Raw genomic sequence first — 9,628 nt, 5'->3', positions numbered from 1 at the left:
CTACATACCAAGGAGTTAACGCTTTCATGAGTGCAGGGCTTTGAAAGGAGCTCTGGTAGTGTAGTGGTTATGAGTTGGACTGCTAATCTTATGGTCAGCAGTTCGAAACTATCAGTGGTTCCACAGGAGAAAGATGAAGATTTCTGTTGCTCTGAAGATTTACAGCCTTGGAAACCCTATACAGGGTTGTTATGAGTTGGAACTGACTCCACCGCATACCACCACCACCACCACCAAGAGCTTTGAAAATGTCTTCTTCCTTTTAAAGCTTACCCAGCACTTTTTTGGCTTTGTTTTGTTTTTTAACCTAAATAGTACTCTATCTCTAATTGTTTGTTCATATCTCAAATGTAGGGAGTAAGGAGTTCCGGGATAATGCACATGCTTAAGTGCTTAAGTACTTGTCAAACCCTCCAGAAAGCACCTCCGAAGAAAGGACTGGCAATCTATTTCAGAAAAGCCATAGCCTTCAAAACCCTATGGAGCACAGATTTACTAAAAAAAAAAAATCAGTAATAATAATAATAATAATAATAATAATAATAATAATAAAACCACAGTCATTTCCTCACAAGCCTGTGTGTATATAGACATTCGGTCTTGTTGACTGAAGTATAGACTGGGACTTGTGGTGACATTTTGTGTGTGTCAGAATACAACTGTGTTCTGTAGAGTTTTAATGGCTGGTATTTCATAAGCTGATCTACAAGTCTTTCTTTCAGACTCAACAGTACTTAATAAAACAATAACATCTCAAATATAATGCTTTTATAACACTTATCAGAAGTCTTGCCTTGGTTTTGAATCACAGTTGTATTTATTTGTCCCCACTGACTTGTGCTGGCTACCTAGAATGCTGTGGTTTCATCTTATTTATCTTTTATAGTTTACCCATAGAGAACAACCTCCTAACAGGGTCCTACACAGAAAAAATACTCAACAGATGATTATAAATTAATTAAAATATAAAAACCTGGAGATATGAAAGTAAGCCATCCTTTCCCTTGTATTTTTGTTTCTCAATTGGTAATTTCTCTCTAGTTGCAGTTGCTACTCACCTATGAACTATTTTACAAGACCAATATAATTTTACTGTTTTATTATACAAATAACATTTTGAGTATTCCATTCAACAGCATATATCTTAAGAATATGGGAACCAGACATATACATATACGATTCTTTAAATAGATTATGTTATTGTTGTTAAGTACCATCAACTCAGTTCCTACCAGTAGTGACCATGTATAGGGTTTCTGGCTGGTGAACTTGAACCATTAGCCTTGTGGTTCAAACAGACTTCACAGTCCAGTGTATTAACCTACAATACCATGGACAACGGCAATTACCACATTATATTAAAATTAACATATTGTTTTCTTCCGTCCAATATAATCTCTGAGAATATAAGTATGTCATAGTATCTACATACTCTTTAATACTAAACATAACACAGAGTTTTATACTCAAGAGATATTCTTAATAATTCTGTTTATTAATATATTATCAATGATAAGTAAAAAAGACTAAAAAAATTGAACTATAGATTGGACTAAAAAAAAAAAAAAAACCAAACAACAAAATCCATGCATTACCTACTATAACTCACAGTGATCCTGTAGGAAAGAGAATTACCCTACAGCTTGGATGGCACAGTGGGTTAATGTGCTGAACTGAAAAGTAGGTTTGAACCTCAAGGCTGGTGGTTCAAGCTCACCAGTCGCTCCTCGGAAACTCTGTACAGGGTCATTATGTGTCAGATGGCACTTAACAACAACAACACAGGGTTTCAAAAACTGTAACTCTTTCAGACTACCACATCATCCTCCCACAAAGTGTTTTGTGGTTCCAACCTCTAACGTTTTGTTTAGCTGCTACCATTTTAACCACTGTACCACTAGAACTCCTTGATTTAAAATCCAACACCCTCAAAATCAAACCCAATATACAGCAAGGAGACTTCCAAGTAATCAAGATCACAGTGGCATACTAAATCCAAATCTCTTCATTCATTGTCCCAAAACACCCACATCAATTAATAGAACCAATAAAACAATATGAGCTCTGTATCTTTAACATAAATACAAGACACACACAAAAAAGTATTGTTACACAAACAATCAACACATTGTACATCTCTTTCCCAACCACGCACTCTTGTTGTTGAGTCAGTTCAGACTCATCGAGGCCCTGGATAGGGTTTCTGAGGGGTGACTGGTGGTTTTGAACTGCCTACCTTGTAGTTCATAATCCAATACTGATCCTACAGCACCACACCATGCACTACCCCCAAAGCACTTTCCTAAGGAAGCTGTGCTAATTTTTATTTTTATTGCATGTAAAAAATTAGCATACTATGTGTATATATATTAAAAAAAAAAAAAAAAAAGCATAGCAAGGAAAAATACCTTGGTGGTGTGGAAGGGTGCAGTTGGCAAAAACATATGTGAGTGTTACCTGCATACAAATACTATAATAAATTCAGACTATCTAAAAGTAAAAAAAAATGAATCCTAATATCTATCAGAACTATTTCTTAATCTCATATCACATCCTTTTACAGAAAATGGGATTTGAACAGACTATGCAAAAAAGAGAGAAAAGTTTCTTCCAGTTTGGTGGTGGCAGAGCAGAGTCAGGTAGGACAGGGTCCGTGGGGGAAGGCCTGAAAACCCAGAGATGTGGCTCTCATGAAACTGCACCAGAGCTCTGGATCTAGAATAAGGGTCAGTTTCGCAAGCACCAGTGGATAAAGCACAGTATAAAGGAAAACATTGCAATTTAGAAATGGGCCAAGAAACGAAACTCCCTCTGCTGCCAACCAGCCAGGGCAGAAGTCAGAGGGTAAGACTACAGCTATACCAGCACAGGGAACCAGGCCGAAAAGCAGCAGAGTGACATGTGCAAAGGAGGTGTGGGCGAGTCTACATGTTTTTGTTCCTCCTCATCCCTGTCGTGCCTTCTCTGCCCAGCCTGGATGCCTTCAGGCAGGTGGGTGTGCACCCCCACAAAAGTCCAGCATTGAGACCACAGATTTCCCACGGCACAGAGAGAAAGAGCCCCATCAGCCCAAAGGCAAATTCTTTGGCTGCTGCTTTTGACTTCTGCTCATGGGTCCCAGCCTTAAAGTTAACTTGTGTGGGACAATTAACCCCTGTCTAGTCAGCAAGAAAAAAAAGCAGGTTTGGCCTGACAGACAAACTATATGAACAATCTGTAAAACTCCAACATAAAAAGACACAACTATTTCAAATTATGCTGTGCACATCCAGATACTTAACAGACCTCCAGAGACAAAAATAGTAAACAATCTTTCTCCCATTAACTTCTCAATATCTATCTGTGCACCTCTACTGTGGTGACTAGAGGAGGGCCCTGAGTTAGTGGATACCCCTACCCACTACTGGAGGCTCCTATGGTACATACATACTGCCGGTATAACAAGGCAACTGGACAGTCGGCCACAGTTTTATTTTTGTTTCAAAGCAGTGGTTTTTGTCTCTGCTTTTATATTGTTTCTGCTCTTGTTTATTTTGATCACAATTTTTTCCTGGTGGTGGGAGCTTTTTCTCCCTACATTACCCAAGAAGAGTCAGCAATCGTGGCCATATAGCCAAGCTACAAGCATACCCCATAATATTCCACTATTGAGACAAGAGCCAATAACAGCTGCTAAGCATTGCATGTGAGAAGGGAAGCCTATCTCTTGATCATATCCACCAGGAGACACCCAGTAAGCTTAATAACAGCAAAAAAAAAATCCATTTAGGAAAAAAAAAAAACACATAACTACTGGAAATGACAAAACAAAAACACAACAAAAGATCTCAAAACATGTCCCAAAACAGAAAAGAGTAACTGAGACAAATGTGCTGGAGAAAGACAAAGCTTCCCCAGAAGAGGAAGAACAGGTTTTGGATATGCCTGAGAAAGAATTCAGAAAAATGATATGGAAAAAAATTCAAATTCTCCAAAAAAGGGTGGAGGAAAACAAGGAAGAAATCAGGAAAGTACTACAAGAGCAATCAAACAAGATTGATACAGCACTAGAAACAATTCAAAACCTGCAAAAACAGTTCCAGATGATTAATAATAAAATATCAGAAATGGACCATACACTGAATGGGGAAACCAGCAGAATTGAAGAGATGGAAGGCAGAACTAGTGAGCTGGAAGACAAAACTTTCAATACTGCTAAAATAGGGGAGCAAGCTGAAAAAAGGATAAAAAATCTGTAGAGAGTCTAAGATTCATGCCGGATAACATGAAGAGGAACCACTTAAGAATTAACTGGCATTCAGAAATAGGAAGAATCAGAGAAGTCCACAGAGGAGATGGTTGAAGAGCTTCTGGAAGAAAATTTCCCTAACATCTTGAAAGATGAGAAGATAAACATCTTCTCAAGAAGCTGAACATACCCCAGGAAGGATAAACCCCAAAAGAAAGTCACCAAGACATATAATAATCAAGCTCTCCAAAATCAAAGACAAGGAGAGAATCCTAAAAGCGGCCAGGGAGAACAGAAATACCACAGATTAAGCTCTTACTATTCAGCACAAACCATGCAGGCAAGAAGGCAATGGGGAGACATTCAAAACCCTAAAAGAAAAAACTGCCAACCAAGAATTGTGTATCCAGCAAAACTATCAATCAAATACGATGGTGCAATCAAAACATTCCAGGATAAACAGAATTAAGAGATTTTTATCAAAACCAATCCAGCATTTCAAACATCCTAAAAGGAGTTCTTTGGACTGAAAACCAACAAGAACAGACAACCACCAGAGATTTACAGGCATGGCAACACCACCTGGAACTCAGTCAACAGAGAGCAGAGCCCAGAACAGAACAAAACTACAGCAATGAATTAAAAGGAGCTGGGAGGTCAACCGAAGATCAAAATAATATCAATGTCAAAGAAGGGATGTAGGAACAGAGATCCAGGTGGTGAGGATGTCAGACAGATTATAGAATACAATAGATTCTCTTAAATAGAGAGGAAAGTTAATAGACTATAAGGTAACCCCAAAGAAAGTTAATACTTCACATCATACCATGAAAACGAATTTCCAAGCAGAACAAGCAAACATGAAAACTAAGAAGAAACTGACAAGAAATAACACAAAAAGCCCCCACAAACTCAGCACAAGAAGGCATGCAGAACAAAGGAACAAACAGCACTACTAACAAATTAACATAATGGCAGCAATTGAATATCAATAGATTAAATGCACCTGTGAAGAGACAGAGAGTGGCAGAATGGATTAAAAAAAAAAAAAAACAAGACCCTTCAATATGCTGCCTGCTAGAGACACACCTTACAGACAGACAAAACAGACTAAAAATTAAAGGATGGAAAAAATATACCAAGCAAACTGCAACAATAAACAAGCAGGAGTGGCAATACTAATTTCTGATAAAGTAAACTTTAAGGCAAAAGCCAGCATAAGAGATAAAAAAGGAAACTATCTCATGATCAAAGGGTCAATTGAGCAAGACAACATAACCATAATAAAAATCTTCGCTCCCAATGAAAGAACACCAAGATATATGAAGCAAACCTTACTAGAATTGAAAAAAGAAATAGATAAATCTACAATTATAGTGGGAGATTTTAATACACCACTTTCAAAAAGGGACAGGACAACCAGAAAGAAACTTCACAAAGTTACAGAGGAACTAAACAACACAATCAACCAACTTAACCTCATAGATGGGTACAGAGCATTCAACCCAAGAACAACACAATATAAATTCTTCTCCACTGCACATGCAAATCAAAACAACAATGAGATATCATCTCATACCAACAATAACAGCAAAGATTTTTTTTTTTTTAAAGTAGAGGATAATAAATGCTGATGCGAATGCAGACAGATTGGGACCCTCCTACATCGTTGGTGGGATTACAATATGTTCCAACCACTCTGGAAAGCAATATGGTGCTTTCTCAGAAGTTTGGAAATTGAAATACCTTATGATCCAGCAATTCCTCTACTTGGTATTTACCCACAAGAAATATGAGCTATAACATGAGTAGATATAAACACACCAATGTTCATAGCAGCACTATTTACTATAGCAAAAAGATGTAGACAGCCAAAGTGCCCATCAGTTGAAGAATGGATAAACAAGCTGTGGTACATACACACAATGCAATACTGTGCTACCTTGACAAACAACAAGGAAGCTGCAAGCCACCACATAACATGAATGAACCTTCAGGACATTATGCTGAGTGAAATTAGTCACTCACAAAAGGAGAAATACTGCATAACACCATAATTGTAAAAGAGTAAGAAAAAGAACCCACCCAAAAGGGGAAAAAAACAACAACTATATATATGATTGCTGATCACCAGTATGTATGGGATGAGAGGAGGGGAGGCAGGGATGGGAAGATAGAACACAGGGTAGTGAATAGAAACAGGAAAGCTTAGGTGCTGAGGGTGGGGGGCGCAATATCCAAGAAGGGGGCTGAGAATAGAAGAACAAGGCAGATGGGGGAACAGTTAGGCAGGTTCACATGGGCTAAGAGGGACAGAGGTAAATGATGATGTATGCACAACCTTGGAATAACAGGGCTTTAGGATACAGGGATTGAGGTATGGTTTGAAAGGGTAAAAGAGGGGAATAATGTTAGGATGCTTGGCTGTCTTTTGAATATTGGTTTCCCTTGCCTACCATTGTGAAATAGACACTTGGATCGGGGGTGGAAGGGTGGGAGGGGGAGAGGAATAGCCAGAAACATCACAATAGAAAGCTTGTAAGCCCGTCTTCAGCCTATAACTGATTGGAATTCCTTAAAGTGGGCTAGAAATTGCCCAGTGAAAGAAACCTCCTGTGGAGCCTTTGCATTGCATAAGACCATATGTGGAAACCATAATCGCATTCAGAATTGTCTGAGGTGGGAAATTTCCACTGGAAAAGATGAGTAGACCAGTCTGGAGTGGTTAGAAGAACAGAAGATATGTTGTGAAGAAAGATCAGCAGGAAAAATCAGTAACAATAATGTCAGTATGATTGATTACTACAAGAACAATTAAGCTTTTAACCTAGGAGCCATCAAAGCAAGTGGTAGGGTCCCCTCAGAGTAAACTCCCTTCCAAGACTAAGACTCAAGGGGAATAAACGAGCAGGCATGTGGTCTGGCTGGTGACCACATTGGTGACCGATAAGGGGAAGAGGGGCAAAAAACAGCAATGAAGTTGGGATCTAAGTCTGACCACATTCAATAGACTCCTGTGAACCCGGTAGGAGACCTGGATGGCAGCAGTTACAGCAAGACCCAGGGACTCCTGGGCCCAGAGGCAGTGACATGGCCCCAGAGGACTAGAGCAGAGAATGAAGTGTCCAGCTGATATGAAGTGAGGGGAGATGCACAAGAATACCCATACTTGCAGATAGTACCCACTTGACCTGGCTTTGATGGCTGGATGATCAGAACTCGACTAGAAGAAGAAAGAAGAGGGGGAAAAATAATAATATTAATAATCCACTACAAGCTGATGAAGTTTACCTATACGTATGGATGTAGTAGCTCAAAAAAGGGAACAAATCTTTGCAGCAAGAATCACTCCCATCCCCTCAGTACAGGGTTGACAGGGATGGACTACTTGGACATTGGTTACTCAAAATGGGGGGGGGGGGGGCTATAAAGGCAAGAAGTGATTGGCTTACAAGCTTTCAAGAAAGAGCCTAGTTCTAGACGGTGGAGGGATAGGTAGAACCTCCACCGAATGATTTCTAATCTTTTGGGACTGGGCTGGCAAAAGGAAATGGGGATAAGACTCTTGTGGTACAATAGTGAATAATTGCCATCAGGTCTTACTGTGAGGGTCCGAAATGTAGAGGTAGATGTTTTGTGACAAAAGGAGGGGAGTGACTGATTTTATAGCCCAGGGCCAGAGGTCTCTGGGACCATCAAGTGATAAGAGTGGAAAGCGTGATCCTACCCAGAGAGGCAGTGATACCAGGCACGGAGACAGACATGATGACATGGACAGATGGAGCAGCTGGGAACATGAAACTCAGGGAGAGAGAGGGGCTGTGTGCTGACAGCCGGGGGGTGGGGGGCTGTGGGGTGTATCCTTTGGTTATTTGATAATGCATGGAGGGGACAATAATCATTACAATGAAACAAAATAGGATAGGATGAATGTAAAACTGATGTTCTCCCATGTAAACCCACCTAATTCACAATAAAAAACTTGAAAAAAAAAAAGGAGAGAGAAAACAAGATTAGAATACAATATAACCCTGCAAGTAAAAACAAAACTACAGATTTCATACTTGCCAGTTCTACAATGATATGAGCAATTTGATCAAATATATATATATATATATATATATATATATATATATATATATTTGTTGTTAAGTGCCGTCGAGTCGTTTTCGACCCATAGTGACCCTGAACAGGGTTTCCGAGGCTGTAAATCTTTACGGGAGCAGATCGCCTCATCTTTCTTCCCGCGGAGCAGCTGGTAGTTTCGAACTGCGGACCTTGTGGTTCGCAGCCCGATTCGTAACCACTACTCTACCAGAGCTCCTTATATATATATATATACACACACACACACACACATATGTATTTATTTACATTTATATACACACATATATGTATTTATATACATTTATATATCTATACACATATATACATTTATATACATTAATACACACACATATATATTTATATATATATACCTATATAGGGTTTCTAGGGAGTGGCTGGTGAGTTTAAGCCACCAATCTTGTGATTCAAACTTACCTTGCATTCAGGTGCTTACCCTATGGTGCCTGTATAGATTCTAACTTGTGGTGACTTCATGTATGTCAGAATTGAATATTGCTCTATAGGGTTTTCAATGGGTAGTATTTCATAAGCAGATCTTTAGGTCTTTCTTTCAAAGCACCTCTGTCTGGGTAAGCTTGAATTTGAAAATGTTCTGTTACCAACCAAACACATTAATCAATGCACCATCCAGGAAATGCCACACATACACACATTCTCTTTCTATACATACATACACAACACATACACAACCTATCAATTCTGTTTCTCTGGAGAATCCTGACAAATATAGGCATCACAAAGAAAACATCAATAAACTCCATATATTAGAAATATTATAAGAAACACTTTTATTATAATAAAACCAGAAAGTAATAAAAGTTTAAAAAAGGCTCTTTGATATAGCAGTGGGAATAAAACACATTAAACAACTCTTGCATGATAGAAGAAATATAAACCAAAATTATAGAACATATAAAAAGTAATGGTAATGAAACTTTTAAATATCATAATCTCTGGGCTACATTTAAAGGAGTAATCAAATGAAAATTCATAAACTAAAAAGTGTATTAATTAAAATGTAAAAATTTAACTAAACGAAATGAATTTCCCAATTAAAAATTAGAAAACAACAATGTTTTGTTGTACTTAAGTACTATCAAGTTGGGTCCAACTCAGAGCAAACCTGCGTAGGGTTTCTGAGGAGTGGCTGGTTGTTTTGAACCACTGACTTTGTGGTTTGGCATCCATTGCTTAGCCTACAGTATCATACCACAAGAAAAAAAAAAAAAATAGAAGAGTAAATATTAATCAAACATGCAATCAAGATGTATT

Source organism: Chrysochloris asiatica, unplaced genomic scaffold (genome assembly GCF_000296735.1).
Source record: "Chrysochloris asiatica unplaced genomic scaffold, ChrAsi1.0 scaffold00212, whole genome shotgun sequence".
Classification (NCBI taxonomy): Eukaryota; Metazoa; Chordata; class Mammalia; order Afrosoricida; family Chrysochloridae; genus Chrysochloris; species Chrysochloris asiatica.
Note: the sequence above shows the minus strand (reverse complement) of the source record.